General features: G+C 38.1%; 1 pseudogene; it reads right to left on the bottom strand.

Annotated features, from left to right (window-relative positions):
* Positions 1-2,446: 2,446 nt before the first annotated feature.
* On the bottom strand, positions 2,447-10,080 carry LOC102764835 (annotated as a pseudogene).
* Positions 10,081-16,688: the final 6,608 nt, after the last annotated feature.

Here is a 16,688-nt window from a genome sequence, read left to right on the forward strand (position 1 = left end):
CTGGGTGAGGGAATGATGGCTGTTTGCAGCTGGTCACACACCCTTCAGGGTGGGGGTTCCAACTGAGGTGCTTGGCCAGTCTGGGTGAGGGGGTGAGGGCTGTTTTCAGGCTGTGGGTGACTGAAGCTACCAACCGCTCCTTTTTTCCTTTTTTTTTTTTTTATTCTGGGCCAGCTTTAGTTTGAGGCTTGGCTCTAGCTCTTAGGCCTCCGCTGCTGAAAGTAGGTTTCTGGCCTTTGCATACAATGTTGCGATCCTGCTGGCTGAAGTCCGGTGGTATTCGTTACAATGTTTCAAACTGCCAGCTCAGAGGCCGGCAGCCGCAGGCGGGGAACGTTGGTTTCCTCCGTCACTGAAGCAAGTAAGCCTCATGTTAGTTTCAAGCTGCCTGGCTGCTGGCCGCCATCTTAGCTGTCAGATAATTTGCATATCTCCCTGATTAGCCAATGAGAAAGGTAGTGGTCGTATGCTAATTACCATGTTTCTCTTTTATTAGATAGGATTACATATGTCTCCTTTTTACCTGATTGACCCCCACCTGACCACTTCCACCCCTGAGGGCAAGCCACCACTGCCCCAGTGTCTGTGTCCATTGGTTATGTTAATATGCATGCATATAAGTCCTTTGGTTGATCTCCAGCCCCCACTCCCACAACCACCCCTTCCCTCCCGCTGCCTGCCTTCTCTCTGAGGTTGGATGGCCTGTTCAGTGCTACCTTGACTCTGGATCTATTTTTGTTCATCAGTTTATGTTGATCATTATATCCCACAAATGAGTGAGATCATGTGATATTTATCTTTCTCTGACTGGCTTATTTTGCTTAGCATAGTGCTCTCCAGTTCCATTCATGCTGTTGCAAAGAATTCCTTCTCTTTTTTTAATTTTATAACTCTATATAGTTTCATTAAAACAAAAACTTATAGTGTTGTATGAAGTTTACATTTAGACAAAGTTTTCACAGAAATCTAACACACGCCTAAAAGTATTTTACAATGAAGGTCTAGATGTAGGTCTGGATGTCAAGAACTGACAGATTTCATGAGTCAAGACAGCATTTTGGGTATTAGTTAATGCTTGGGATTAAAAAAAAAGAATTTTTGTTTTGTGTCTTAAAGTGAACCACTGCCCCAACCTGAAAGTGAAAGTTTAATCTTCTCCTGAGACCAGGGCTTTTGAAATAATCCAACTCTTGAAGTGATTCAATATATTTCTGCTGTCAGTGACTGAACACTGCCAGTCACGATGAGGCTGACCTGGTCCCAGCCAAGGAAACCAATGTCAAGTGCCCCCAGGTCGTCATATCCTTCTATGAGGAAAGGCTGACATGGCATTCCTATCCCTCAGAGGATGATGACAAAAAAGATGACAAGAATTAACTCTCCTGAGTACCAGCCCCTGTCACATCTGACTGTGGGTTTCAATGGCCCTGTCCCAATGGTTTCAGAGTTCAAAGTTCAAAAAGCAGAGAGGCTCCAAGAGTTTTTCCATCCTAAAAACATGGGCCCCTCTCTCACACTCTCACACATCCTCTTATTCTTCCCCCAAATACCTCAGCCAGGAGCTTGGATGGACAAGCTAATATCTATGGCTTCATAATTAGGAGAGAAAGGGTCTTGTCAATTTCAAGAATTAGCACCTCTAATACAGAATGATCTGCCTATATATATGCTCCAATAAAAGACTTTCCCTTCTCAACTAATTTCCAACCTCCCCCCCCGCCCCCCAAATGGCAGCTTTGGTAACTTATCAACTGGCTTAGTCCTTTGCTGGGAACAGAATTAATCTCAGGCAGGGAACACCTTGGCCTGTAAGTTTCAGGCACTTACAGCTTTTAAAGAGTTTCTCAGAGTCCTCAATTAGATTGCCAATTACATTTTTTTAAAAAAATATTCTGGACACAAAAGCAATTCATTAGTTGTTTCTTCTTTTCATTGTTTCGCCCTTTCCCCAACCAGCCCCCAAATTGTAATAAAAACAATCCTACTCATCTCCCTTCCTGCCCCATCCCTCCCACCCCCAAATAATACAGCAGTAATAGCCCAAAACTACACACATGCTACACTGTACAAATGCAGCTAACACTATTGGGAAGAAGGCTGCGGGTTGTGGAGATGCTCTTTGAAGATCTACAGTATCTTTCTGCTCTCACACATACCCTTCGGCAAGTTTTGTCCTTCATAGGAGGCAATTCGCTTTTCTCAGCAAAGTCCAGAATGAATTGCCTTGAAACACTTCCCCTCCTTCCCCTCCACATGGATGGGTGTGCAAACTATACAGCATGGAACGGCTTCAAAGCGCTTGGGCTGCTGTAGGGCACGGAACTATCCTGGCTCTTCAAAGGACATCTTCTCAAGCCACTTCTATGATATCAAGACAAGTAGAACTCCCTCCCCTGCCCACTTGAAACCCACAGTCAGATGTGAGAGCAGCTGGTGCTCAGGAGAGTTAATTCCTGTCATCTTTTTTGTCATCATCCTCTTAGGGATAGGAATGTCACGTCAGCCTTTCCTCATAGAAGGATATGACGACCTGGGGGCACTTGACATTGGCTTCCTTGGCTGGGGCCAGGTCAGCCTCATCAGAGTTTTTCCATTTCATCAGGAACATGAGCTCTCCGCTGGAGTCTGTAGCTCTGAGAATCCGTTCCAGCTCCAAACCCTGGGCAAAGCTTCCAGGCTTTTCTGGCTCTTCTTCCTTCTTCTTTGGTTTGCTCTCCTCGCCCTTATCTTCAGAATTAGAGTCAGCTTTGCGCTTGCCTCCTTCTGATTTATCTGTCTCATGTGCTGTTTTCTGTGACTGTAAAAACTCAGCAATGAGGTCGGGCAATCCACGCTCTCTTCTGGCTCCACGTGTTGTCCTCATCTGAGAACTCCGTCCACTTGAGGAGGTACTCCACTTTGCCCTTTACCACTCGACGGTCGAGAACTTTTTCCACCACATATTCCTCTTCCTCCTCTTCTAGCACCTCCTCCACTTTCTTCTTCTTTTTTTTTTTTTTTTCTTCACCATAGTTCCCACCAGTTTTCTGGTATAAAGGGTGACACTGCTCAGAGCAGCTCTCAAGAGCACAAGAGGAATCGGTGCTGCACTGCTGGCGTTTCAGTCGGGGAGCCAGAGGAGTGGCGCCCAGAAAAACAACAGGCCGGGTGGCCGCGTTGAGCCCCTCACTGAAGCAGCATACTGCAGGCCCAAGTCAATGGCCCTCTCCTTAGCCCAACAAAAGAGCTTCTCCAAATGTTTTCTTTTTTTACAGCAGCGTAATATTCCATTGTGTAGATGTACCACAGGTTTTTATTTTATTTTATTTTATTTTAGTGGCTCTATTACTTCAGGTCCAATTATGTAGCATTTCATATTAATCAGATAATGAAATGAACATGACCATTGAAGTTACTGATACCTGGGTTCAGACTGGTTTTCACTACCTATTGACTGTGTAAATCTATCAGGTTATTTAAACTCCTTTGGCATCAATTTCCACATCCTTGACTTAAGTGTAGTAATTAAGTTTACCTCACAGAATGATCATGAGGATTAACAACATGTAAATATGCAGAGTGTCTAATATAGACTATGGGATATATGAGGTTCTTCCTAAATATTATAATTATTTTTGCATTGTATTGAAATATCTTAGAGAGAAAAATTAAGCATTCAGTGCCTCATTTTACAGGGAGAAACTATTCTTTGACAACTATTATAGGAGACAGTGGAGGCAATATTTTCCCAGTTGAATTTTCTGTGGTTGGGTTGTGTACCCTGTTTTGTAAATTATTTGTACTAATGGCTTGAGTTGGATTAGCAGCCAAAAGAATGTGTCCTGATGAAGATTATTAAATGAGCTATTTTGACACATTTCAGCTACTTGAAATAGGAAAAGTATTTTTCTTGTGTACACAAATACACTGTATAAACACATACACAAGGAAATAATTCCACTATCCTTAAAAACAAACAAAAGAAAGAACCAAAACAAAAACTCTAGGGGCTTCCAGTTTAGGAGTGACCTAAACTTTGATACTTTAATATATGAACACCAATTTCATGTCTTAGCAGCACGGATGAAAATCTAGCTTTGAGTGAATTTTAAAAATCAAGTACTTAAGAATTTTGGATAAAAGATTCAAATGGTTTGTACTATTTTATAATTAAAATAAATTGAAAATGATGAGGAATACTAGTATTATTATACTAGAGGCCCAGTGCACAAAATTCATGCACTGGTAGGGTCCCTAGCAGCTGCCAGCTGCCAGCCGGATACTCCCTCTCTTTCCGCAGCCTCCTGCTCCCACGGGGGCCTACCACCCTGCCCCAGCCCCCTGCTGTAACCTCCAGCTAGCACCTCCCTCTCTTCCTCTGGATGACCCTGCCCCCTGGTTAACTCCCAGACGAACTCCTAGTTGAGGGGACAATTTGCATGCTTGGTTTTATTATATAGGATTATATTCTTTCAAATTCAGGACAAATTGAATTAAAAACAGGTTTTGTTTTTATTAACCCCAAACAATATTTTTTTCTTAAATAGAGAAGGCTAGTATATAAAGCAACCATAGTTCGATAATAAAATATTAACTCCAATTATGCTATATAATAAAGAGGTAATATGCAAATTAACCCTCATGCCCTCACAAGATGGCTGCCTATGACCAGGCTGACAGGGCAATTAGTGAGGGACAACCAAATGACTGAACAAGCAGGCTGCGTGGGGCAACCAGGCCAACAGGGGGCCACCAGTTCAGCGGGGGGGGCAGTTAAGGGCAATCAAGCTGGCACGCAGAAGTAGTGAGGGGCAATCAGAACATCAGGGCGGGGCAGTTAGAGGCAACCAGGCAGGCAGGAAGAGGAGTGGTTAAGAGCCAGCAGTCCATGATTAGGAGAGGGATGTTTGACTGCTGCAGGATCGGGCCTAAACCGGCAGTCGGACATCCCCCAAAGAGTCCTGGATTGGAGAGGATGCAGGCTGGCCTGAGCCCCCTCCCGCAACCCCACATGAATTTCATGCACAGGACCTCCAGTATTGTCATGATTTGCATGTGTCCCTCATGCCTTTGTTTTAAAAAATATGAAAACCTTCATGACATTTTAAGTATCATGACATTTTAAGTATCATGGTCTTATCTAAAAGTTGAAAAATTTACAATTCCTTCTTATGAATAAATATGAATTTTTATATGATGCTATAGCTGTTATCTAGAGGGAAGGTATTTATTGTTTTTGTTAGTAATGGAAAAATGCTAATTTATAATTCCACTTAAATAATGCTATTCTTTCTCTATACTGGTGCTTGACAGCTGTCATCTTCTGTTATTTGTATATTCTAATAAGTGAACATACATGTTTCACACTCCTGGTGTAGGACAGTGTAATTTTAGGATGCATTTTTGATCTGATGAGATAATGTCTTTCCCCTCTAGCATTAAAGGCAATAAATAGCATCTTTCTAGATAATACAAATAAGGAAACATCGTTTATTTATACAGTGGAATGGCGATATCACATGATCTAAATTATTTGGCAAGACAATTCATATTATATGGGTTTAACTTTTTTTTTCTTATAAAGTCTAGTTACCCAAAGTAACAGAAATTTTATGCTAACATAACTTCACTGAAATCAAAGGGGATCAATATATTGGGTTATCAGTATTATTTACCATTGTGTCCTATATGTTAAGATTGCTTTTACTTTGAGGGTCTCCCTCCCTGAGTGGCCCATTTAAAAATGCAAATAATTCTTGAAAAGGTGAAAGATTAAGTCTTCTATCCATGATATGTATGAGTGCATTAGTTGGTTTATTTTGTGTTAATGTGGAATTGAGGACTTTATAGAGGAAAGGACTCAGAAAAGGAGACATGAGGAGATGCTGAGCAAGTTAACCCCTCTTTACTGTGTGTCTAAGGCTGGTGGTGAATGGCATAGCTAGTACTCCCAACGACCCCTTCTTCCCTGACTAGCCTCAGGTCATTGTGTGTGTTCAAAGAATCCCTCTTACCTCAGTGTCTGCTGGGATTCTCTCCATCCATCCTGTAAGAAAGAGTTCTAAAGATAAAAGCAATATAACAATTTAAACAACTAATTTTTCCATGTTTTAATTCTAAAGCCAAGAATATGTGTGTTTGATTTCTTTTGAATTAGAGGAAAAAACAATTAGTTTGGTAGGTAGCCACAAGGATATATGATGTCTGTTCCAAAACCACTCTGGTCTAACAATATCTATTTAGAAATTTTTATGAAAAACTAAGCTTTAGCCACTAGTTGTTCCAGCTAAAAGTTGGAGAAGAAAAACAGACAATGAAGCTAAAAGTATCACAAAACAATCATTGCCAGCAAAATAAATCACTTCTTCAATCCCTACAGCAGGGGAGAAAACTTAACATATGCAGATGCTATAATAATTTTCATGTCAATGATTGCTTAATAATTAATCAGCTAATTATTAATTACTAGAGGCCCGTTGCACAAAGAGATTCATGCAATAGGCCTTCCCTTCCCTTGGCTGCTGGCACTGGTTTTCCTCTGGCACCCGGGACCCAGGCCTTCGCTCTGGCCAGAGCCTTCAGTCTTCGCAGCTCCGGATGGAGCCTTTAGACTTTGCTCCACCACTTCGCCCCTATGTATACAAATTAACTGCCATTTTTGCTGAGTTAATTTGCATACTCTCCTGATTGGATGGTGAGGGTAGCAGAGGGACGGTTTATTTGCATGTTTGTCTATTATTAGGTAAGATCATCTCAACAAGCTTGGGACCTGAAGACACATATAATAATGCAATGATTTCTATGCTTTTCTTTCCTTTCACAGTGAAATGCGCCATGAAAGACACCGTTAAGTGTTTTGTCACGAATGGCAAGTGTAGAAAGCAGTGCCATATAGGAGAAAAAAAAATTGATCTCTGCTTACAAGGAACAGCCTCCTGTTGTAAATAGATGTCTGAAATTAAAATCAGCTTCCCTGAAAAATAAAGCACAGTGAATGTGACTAATAAATGGAACGGAATTATCATCTACTCTTAACTTGGTGTGTGGTGCTTTCCTGGTCACACCGCATCACTTGAGGAACTAGGTTCTTTCCTAAGGATCTAGCAATAGCCAAAGATATTCAATATATAGGGTTGTTCTGTGGAAACATGCCATCATTTTGGATGTAAGTTCTCTATTAATTGGCAGGAAAATGCTAAATGATACAAAAAAACCCTATTATTATCAGGATTCTTCAATTCAAAGGTATTTCAACTTGTCAGAACATTTCTCCAAGTGAGGGAGGAGTTGAAAGACACCAAAGAAATGAAACAAATAGGATCTTCAGCAGGTTGTGGATCAGGGGACCTGATTCAATGTGAGCAGAAAGTCCTAACATCAGTTAAGTCCTTCAGTTTTTTGTGTTTGTTTTCTTGAATAGGGAACTTAAAAAAGGAGACCATATTTAAAACTAAGCGTAGATGTATGGCAATGAAAACAGGCAACAGGGAGCTCTAATGAAAGTTGGAAGAGTTCCACAGCTAACACATAGAGAGCAGGGGACAAAAATTCAGTCGATCACTACAAACGATAATTCTTGCTCACTAAAAAACATTAGAAACTTTATTTACAGTCATATTTCTCTATTGTATATTAATGTGTGGTTTTGAAACACTTTGTGATGCAGAAATGTTTTGAACTGACACAAAATGTCTAGGAGGTAATGCAGTGTTCATGGCATATATCAGGCAACTAACAAGAGAATTGTACTTAACAGCCCAAATACTGGAACCATATTACCAAGGTTCTACTTTGGGGGAGTGATCACTGTGAGATTTCTTAAATAAATCTGATTTGTTATGTAATGTTTTGAGAGTTTGTTTGGCCATATAATTAATTACACAGTTATTCACGACTGAAAAATAAGCTCTGTTGTACAATGAATACAATTAATTTAAACACAGATTTGAATACATTGCAACAGCTGGAGAAAGAGGGCAAAGTAAATGCAGAGTTGAAAAAAGAAGCCATATCAGATAAGGAGCAGCCATAGACAATGAAAACAGGTAATTAGGGAGGTCTGATGACCATATGTTTATGTTTAGCTGCTAGCACTGTAAATAAGCTTAGGAGATGGACTTTTAATTAGATTGACCTGGTAGCCAAGTAATAAATGCTTAAAATTTTATTTCTTTTTATCTGTCTCTTTTCTTACACATAAAACTTTTCAGATTCTCTTTAGCAACTGAAACTTTTATAAAGAGAAAAGAAAAACCAATTCTATAATTCCTCAAGGTTGTATAATTTACTTTTCCTTTGAGTACATAATCCATATAAAGAAAAAGTCACTCTCTTATAACCTAGACTATTAATTTCAAAAATTTTTACAAATAAAAACCCATTTTACACAAAACTTCATAGTTCTTTCATAGGCAAATGATTACAATTTAGGGCAGTGGTTCTCAACCTTTCTAATGCCGCGACCCTTTAATACAGCTCCTCATGTTGTGGTGACTCCCAACCATAAAATTATTTTTGTTGCTACTATAATTTTGCTACTGTTATGAATCATAATGTAAATATCTGATATGCAGGATGTATTTTCATTGTTACAAATTGAACATAATTAAAGCATAGTGATTAATCACGAAAACAATATGTAATTGCATATGTGTTTTCCAATGGTCTTAGGTGACCCCTGTGAAAGGGTCATTCGACCCCCAAAGGGGTCAAGACCCACAGGTTGAGAACCGCTGATTTAGGGAGTTTAAGAAACTACAGTATGATCTGAAATTAATCTGCACATGCACACACACACACATACACACATATTTATATGTGCATAAAGATAAGTAGTTAGGAAAGCAGATGGGTAGATAGATAGATAGATAGATAGATAGATAGATAGATAGATTAGACAGATTTATTATTCTGTAGGCAACTTTGTATGCATTTGTATTCACCAACCACTTTCAATCAGTTTCCTACTGGATTCCTACCCAAATAAAACTGGGTAACATTGGCATAGACAGTTTTACAAAATGTTCATAAACTGAATCCCTCTCAATATCGCAGTGATGGGGCACATAAGTAAGTATGCAAGTGAATTAATAAATAAAACATTGCTTGTCTAATCTGCATTTTCAAGTAAGTCATATGCACCAAGGTCCACCAACAGAGCGGTCTAGCCAGCCAAGCTTGCTCTCTTCCAGCTCTGATTTCAGAACATTGCTCATTACTGCAAGTTCGGAGGAAGCCACAGGCATCACAGAAAGCCCCTTGCTGTGAAGCCAGAAATCTGTTGTCATAGTAACTATTATTGACACCTGATAAAGAGATCATCTACTTAACCCTACAGCAGCCACTGAAGAATTTAGTAGTGTCGGTTGTAATAAAAAAGATAAATCAAGAGGCGGTTGGAACAATACAGATGAGAGACAATGATGACTCAGAGAAGATTCCTGCAGTGAAGATAATTGAATGAAAAGTAGTTATACCTGGATGGTAGAATCTGCAGGAGTTGAAGATTGATTTTATGTGGAAATAAAATAGTCCAGGAGGTACTCACAGACAGTGCAGAAGACCCTCCTGCTCTCTACTAGGTAGCCTCACTTGCTCACACCAGGCAGGACTCTAAGTTTTGCTCAGTGGATCTATTTACAATTCCATAAACCAATGTAAATATCAGATTGGAAATTCACTATCAAACTTAACTTTCTGTGGAAAGTTCATTTAAAGTGACTTTGTAATGAAGTGACGAATACCATTTTAACTGGAATCCCAAGGGATAATTCCTAATCACAGCCCCTGGCTACTTCTCTCACAAAATTTCTGCCAGGGTTATAAATTCAGGTTTGGACATTCCTTTTGCTATTTCTAAAATCACCTTACATGAACCTCGATAATTAACAAACAACCCTCATCAGTTTCTTAAAATTACTGCTGAATTGGAGTTTCCATGTCCTGGAATTTTAGAACAATGTTTCTTACCTTTATGTCAACTTTGGTCTCTGATTTAGAAATACAGATGGACTCTAGACTTACATACTCCTTGGTTTTCATGTTTGGACCATGGAGGCCCATAGGTTCTAAACACCAAGGTAAATTGTCTGCAGCCCCCATTTCTCTCCGTGTGCTTCGAGCAGTACTAAAGAATTTATGACATTTTTCATCCTGATTGGTTATATTGTAATTGCCTCTTATTTTTGCTTCTTGTTCTAATAGTTTCCTACAATAGTGTCACTCCAGTTTCACCAGACTAATTTTTAGAAAAGAAATTTTCTAAAGTCACTCCCATGCTTAAGCATACTAATGATTCCTCATTTCTATATAATAGTCAGTTTCACAGTGGCCTATTCTTCCTAATCTTACTGTCAATTCTGCACATCTAGTGACATTCACAAATCCAAGACTGTCCTTGCATTTGTAAAAATACTCTTCCTTACTTTCAGTGCATAAAATTCCTCATTCTACAAAATATATTATGATTGTTGTCTCCTGTGATACTCTCCCTGCTTCTCCATCATTGTTACCAGGTGTCGGGATGGCGGCCAAGTCCATGAAGACTCATTAGACTTTCCATTTAAACAAAAATTGAGGAAAATCACAATTAAAATTTTATGATTTCACCTCATTATGTACATTCTCATTAGGCCTCCAAGAATTGCAATACCTCCACCTAAGTATTTCCAATTCTTTCAATACAAGCACTTTTCATTAAAAATGAGGGATGGATTAAATACAAATAACTAGAACTTTACCAGATTGTGGGTATATGTGTGAAAATATTGTATTAATTGCTAAATATCACTGGTTCATGTCTCTCAATGGCTTTTGAGTAGAACTTTAGTAGTTACAACCAAGACTCCACAGAAATACTTAGGAATCTCAGAATGACATGAGACTTATTCGTGGAAACAGCGTCCTCCGATTCTTCATCCAAGTCAGGCTATCACTCTTCTTCCTTACTTCTATGCTGCCTGTGCTGACCACCAGGCCTCGCCAACATCAGTTCTATTACCTTACAAAGGTCAGATCCTGGCTCTGTTATTCCAGGTTTCTCATCTCTAAAATGAGTGGGTTGACTGGACAAGCTCTAGTTCTTATCAGACCTAAAATTCTATGACTATAGATTTTCCCATCTTCCCATGAAAGGGCAAGAGATGAGAGTAGGAGTATGAATGTGTAGAGCTTTGAACTGAAATGGGAAGCCCATCCTTTTCCAAAACAAGGTAGGATAACCATAAAACAGAATGGATAGTGGCAGTGTGGTGGAGTAGCAGTTTGATAGGGGTCCTAATGGACCCAGAGTAAGAAGAGTTGAATGAGAGATTACAAGGGTAGATATGACAGTGAGTTGGAATAATAATATAATACTAGTACTGAATGAATGAACACTTTTTATATATTGTGAGCTATGTCCATATTTCAGTCTTCACTATGAAGTTAGTTCTATTATTATCTTCTACAAAGATGGAAACTAAAACTTTAAGAGATTAGTAATTTAGTCATACAGCTAATAAATTTAAAAAGTTTGGACTGGAACCTATGTCTAGTGTATAGTTAAAATCCAAAATACTTGTTTATGGAAATATGTAGAAAGAGAAAAGGGAAAGAAAATGGGGAGGGGGAGAACAATATAAATCTTTTGAATTAAGAACTGTATCTATAAATCTCTATATACCCAAAATATCCAATAAAATAGGCTGTAGATTAGGCACTCAGAAAATAGTGTTGACTAGCTGTTCCTGCTACACACACACAACACACACAGATATGCACACACATGCAGATGCACATATGCACACTAGCTCAGAAAGAAGAGTCAAACAAAATTTAAATTTATTCATTATAATGACTCTAATACTAATCATAGAATTTATTTTAGCAAACCAAATTTTTTAATATGCTTAATTCAGCAGCTGTACAAAATGCATCTTTTGTGTTCTTTGGGCTTCACACAAATAGACTAATCAGGCACAAGCAGTTATCTGTGGGTAGTCATGGTTCAGGTTTCATACTTGCTCATTTTCCAAATAATATTGATGAAAAGATATCATGTGGTTCCTGCCCCATTTGATGCTTGAATTCTTTCTAACATGTTCCCACCAAGTAGTGACCCAACTGATCCTTGAATAACAGTACATTTACAACTTCCCAGAGTAACTGATTCCACTTTTAGTTGATCAAAAAGATCTAAAAATCATCTTCCCCATGATGGGCCTCAAACACTTTCCCTGTATCTTTGATATCTTGCTTCTATACTTTGAGGTTATATTTAAGAAGTTTAAATGCCTTCCCATGTCCAACTTTCAAATATCTGAAGACATCTTGATAGTCTCTTTGTATTTTATGGGTTTTTTTTTTCTGATAAACATTACTTTTTCTTGTACATGTAATAAGGTTTTACATCTTCATACAATTTTGACAGTATTTCCATTGCACTCCATTCTCTTTATTAAAATCAAATGCAAGATTCTACTTGCATTTGGCTAGTGACAAAGCACCTTCCCTGTTGGTATTCTCTTTATCTACTTTTACAGTCTAATTTAATTATCACAATCAAAAGCATGTCTCTATCTAGGGACAGTTAACAATTCTTTCACTAGGTTAGCAAAGCTAACATCTTCTTTCTCATCTCTCTTCCAGACACCATTTAACATACAGATCAGAGAGCTAAAGCAAACCAATTGTACCTCTTCTCAAAACTATATCCATTTCAGAAATAAATTTTGCTATTTTGCTATCATCTATATTTTGTGATGATTTTCCTGAAATTACATAGATTTAATATGTTATATACATATTATACTAGTGCATAACATATGTTTTATGTGTAAATACAGTGTGCAATACAGTATTAATCAGGCATATTTTGGAATTGTACATGTCTTCTAATGTCATGTTGTTCCATATGTCTGATAAAGCCTATTAACTCAGATCCACTCCCCTACCACAAACTGGAGTTGCACCATTCTAAGAAGTTTAATGTTATCTGTCCTCTACTGATGTGAATTCTCTACATTTAATGACTTCTTTGGGCACGCTTGCATTACTGGGGTATCTTTCTTCTACCATATGGAGCTTCCTCTCTTTATCACTTCCCGTGCTTCCTCTTCTTTCCTGGTTAGTTGATAACTATCAATATTGTTCAAGACAGAAAATAAGTGAAGCTGCTATGGTGCAGGGGTGCCTTGGATATAAAGCGGATTTACAGCAGAGAAGGCTGGAGGGCAACTCACCCCTCTTGGCTTAGACTTGATGACAAACTGGAATGTGTGGGTTTAGAGGAGTCATCCCTAATCTACATACTGGTAAAAGGTTTAACTGTGCTTATTTATCACATTGCACTATAGTAGACACAAGATTATAAAGTTTTCAATGATTTTACTAATAACAGTCTTTACTTTAAAAATTTTTTATATCTGAATAATTTAGGGATACAACCTCTAAATTACCTTTATATTTTTCCTTGTGCATTATTCTCTATGCCTACCAGCATTATATTTCCCTACCTCTCCGAAGACACAAACTTGTCATAGCTTCAACATCACACGGAAGCTTATTCAGAGTGAAGAATAATGTCAGAAAAATATAAAATGGCATCTGGTGTAAGGAGCCACAGAAAGGATAAAAGGGAGAATTAGAAAAGTTTAAATACTGATTGGATGATCTAATGTATTTGTAAGAGAAAGGGTTGCTTAAGCATTGGGGTTCATTTCAGGTAATTTCCTGTGATTTTTTCAACTCTTCAGATTGGGGAAATGAAGTAGAAAAGAAAGAAAAATAAAGTTAAGTCAGGACCTGGCCTTTAAGGAATTTTTCTCTCTCACAAACCGTGTGGCTAATCATAGGCAAGGGGTTAGCCATTTAGCAATTCTGGTTCTCAGCCTCCCCACCTATGAACCAAAGAGTTAAAACGAGTGACCTTAGGTAGTTGTTTTCTAATTCTAAAATCTATATTTCTAAGAAAGTCATTGTGGAACACAACTCTGTAACAACTCTGACACAGGCATTTTTTCTCTCTGAAGATACTGAAATGTGTGTTTCTATAGATGCCAGGCTTGAATTAGCTCTAGATACTGGCCCATGTGCTGAATGTGAGTTTGCTGCTAGAAAACTGCTGTAAGGGATTGTTATCTAGGGAAGAAGAAATAATATGAAAAGTAAATTGGATTTGCCCCTGACTTTGGCCTCCCTTTCACCTCAATTACAACCAGAAGAAGTGGACAAGTGAACAAAGGTTCAAGGAGACCTGGGTTTCAATGGTGTTTTGAAGGATCCTGGATATGTGCGTACTCTGTCAAATATCGGCACACATTTTAGGGCCAACATGCTGTTTCTGTAATCTCATCTGTGCTGGGAGAGTGACGGTAATGCACTGGCCACCAAGCTGCCAGGAGAGTCCAGTTGTACTCTGGGGAAGTCATTATCATAAGCATTTCTCAGATCTCAAATAAATCTTGTCTAAGCATATTAAAAAGTCATGAACACTAGCCAATAATATCATAGCAGTTATTAAACCATGTCAGTCTTTCAGATGAAGTAACTGAGGTCGGAACATATTATACCATTTATTCAAGTCCACAGTTAGTGGGACAGCTGGGACTATAGACCAGAGCTGAAACTAGGTCAAGGGTTCGTCCTGCTCTGTTTTGGTTTCGTTTTTCTGAACAAAAGAAATCGGGTCATAGGAGCATTAAAAATAATTTTTCTGATCCTCCTGGCCTAATAATTTACTGATAGAAACTTCACATATACGGGAGTCAAATAACTTTTTGTAATGTCTTTGCGATCTCAAGTGCAAAGCAGAAATTATTTTGAAGATGAAATGTATAGAAATGAATTAGGAAGAAAACTGGTTTGGTTTTCTTTCTTTACTGTAAAGTTTGTGGGTATTATTTTTACTGTTGCTCTTAAAATTCAATCTCATAAAACCTAAGCTGTTTTACTACAAAGAACCTATACGTTAGAAGAACAAGTGACAGGTTTTAGTAATTCTTTGTATTTAAAAAGAACTGATACCTTTTATCCTATCATTTTTCTCCTGCTTTTTAATCACTTACATTTTAAAGAGATTTTACTGAAATTATTTTCATTTCTTCAAAAAGATTAAAACGAACATGTTTATGATGTATATAATAAAGTCATTTATAAGACCTCCTCTTTTTATTATATACATTTTAATAGAAAAGAAAGTTTAACTCAAAAAAAATTACTAAAGAATAAATAATTCTGTATTATTTCCAATGATAAGAAGATTGTCGTTGATGTTCAACACAGCAACTTATTAAATGACCTACAGAAATGAAGAGATAACTTTCTAGAATCTGATCTTAAAGATGAGAGTCCAGAGGCACCGGCTGATACTACAAACAAGATTCCAGCTGTGGACCATTTGGAGTGAGCAGCTCCTCTTGCCTCAGCTACTGGCACAGATGTAACCAGAGCTCCGCCTGGTGTTACAGGGACATCTTATAGCCGCAGCTTGTCTTTCCCCAATCCAGCAGGCTAGGAACCTGTGATTCATTAGTAAGTCAAAATTGGTCTTCACATCACAATTATAATATCTGCACATGGATATGTATGCGTTCAAGCTCACACACACACATGCACACATTCTCACTATAATCAAAGAGACTGCAAGAAAAAATTTATTTATTTACATATATAAAATTATATGAAAACACACACACATATATTTATAAATATATACATATGTGTGTGTGTGTGTGTGTATTACGGGCCAACATTCTAACCAGCAAAGATCAGGGTGAAATATATTTTTAATAGTAGAAAATTTCCTAGATGATTCTTATTACATCTTGCTTTAAAATAATTTTATAGAAAAAGACATATATTATAGAGAAAGGCAATGGTTATGATTTTCTCCATATTGTTTATATTCTATGATTACCTATAACTCTAGGCGTCACATCAAACAATGTCAATTACATCTGCATTTAAAATAGATGTAAATTGCTTCTTTCAACAAAGGAAGATAACCATAAATATTCTATCTTAATTTATTTTCACTGCAACATTATTCCCACTGATGACACATTTTAACTACTTTTTTACCAGCATTTTTAACTCCTTTGCTCACTGACCCTGAAAACCTTTCAACCTTGGATTGATTCAACCCGGCCTTCTAGACCCTATGGCTGCATGCTGCTGCGGAAAATGCATGGTCCTTACCAGGTAATTACCCTCTAGCCATCATTCAAATGTTCACTCCTATCCTCACTGTTCAAAACCAGACCTGCTACCTTCCCCACACTTCTCAAGGCCTCTAACCTCTTCTACCAGCACCACTACTTGTCTACCGCTTGGCAAGGAAAAGTAAAATGTCTACCAAGCCTGAGCTCTTCTGACAGTTCTCCATGTTGATCTCCGGCTTCTTAGCATTGCCTTCCTTCCTGAAGCTAATCAACCTCTAAGAAAAGTCCACCCTCTAGCTTTCCTCTAGCGCCTCAACAATCATATTCCTCTCTCTACTGTGATTCCTTCCCTTTATTGAATGAACCTATTTAAATTTCCCCTGTTTTCTATAAACTCTTCCTTAATCCTGTTTTCATCTAACTCTTCTCTTTTTCATCATTTGTGGTTTATCCAGGTGAGAAACTCACTTCCTTAACTTTCTCTTAGATTCCTTTCTAGGTGCTATTATCACCTGGTTCTCTACCTGGCGCTGATGTTGTTGATTCCTTTGCTAAATTCTCTTCCTCTAC

This window comes from Myotis davidii, unplaced genomic scaffold (genome assembly GCF_000327345.1).
Source record: "Myotis davidii unplaced genomic scaffold, ASM32734v1 scaffold240, whole genome shotgun sequence".
Taxonomy (NCBI): domain Eukaryota; kingdom Metazoa; phylum Chordata; class Mammalia; order Chiroptera; family Vespertilionidae; genus Myotis; species Myotis davidii.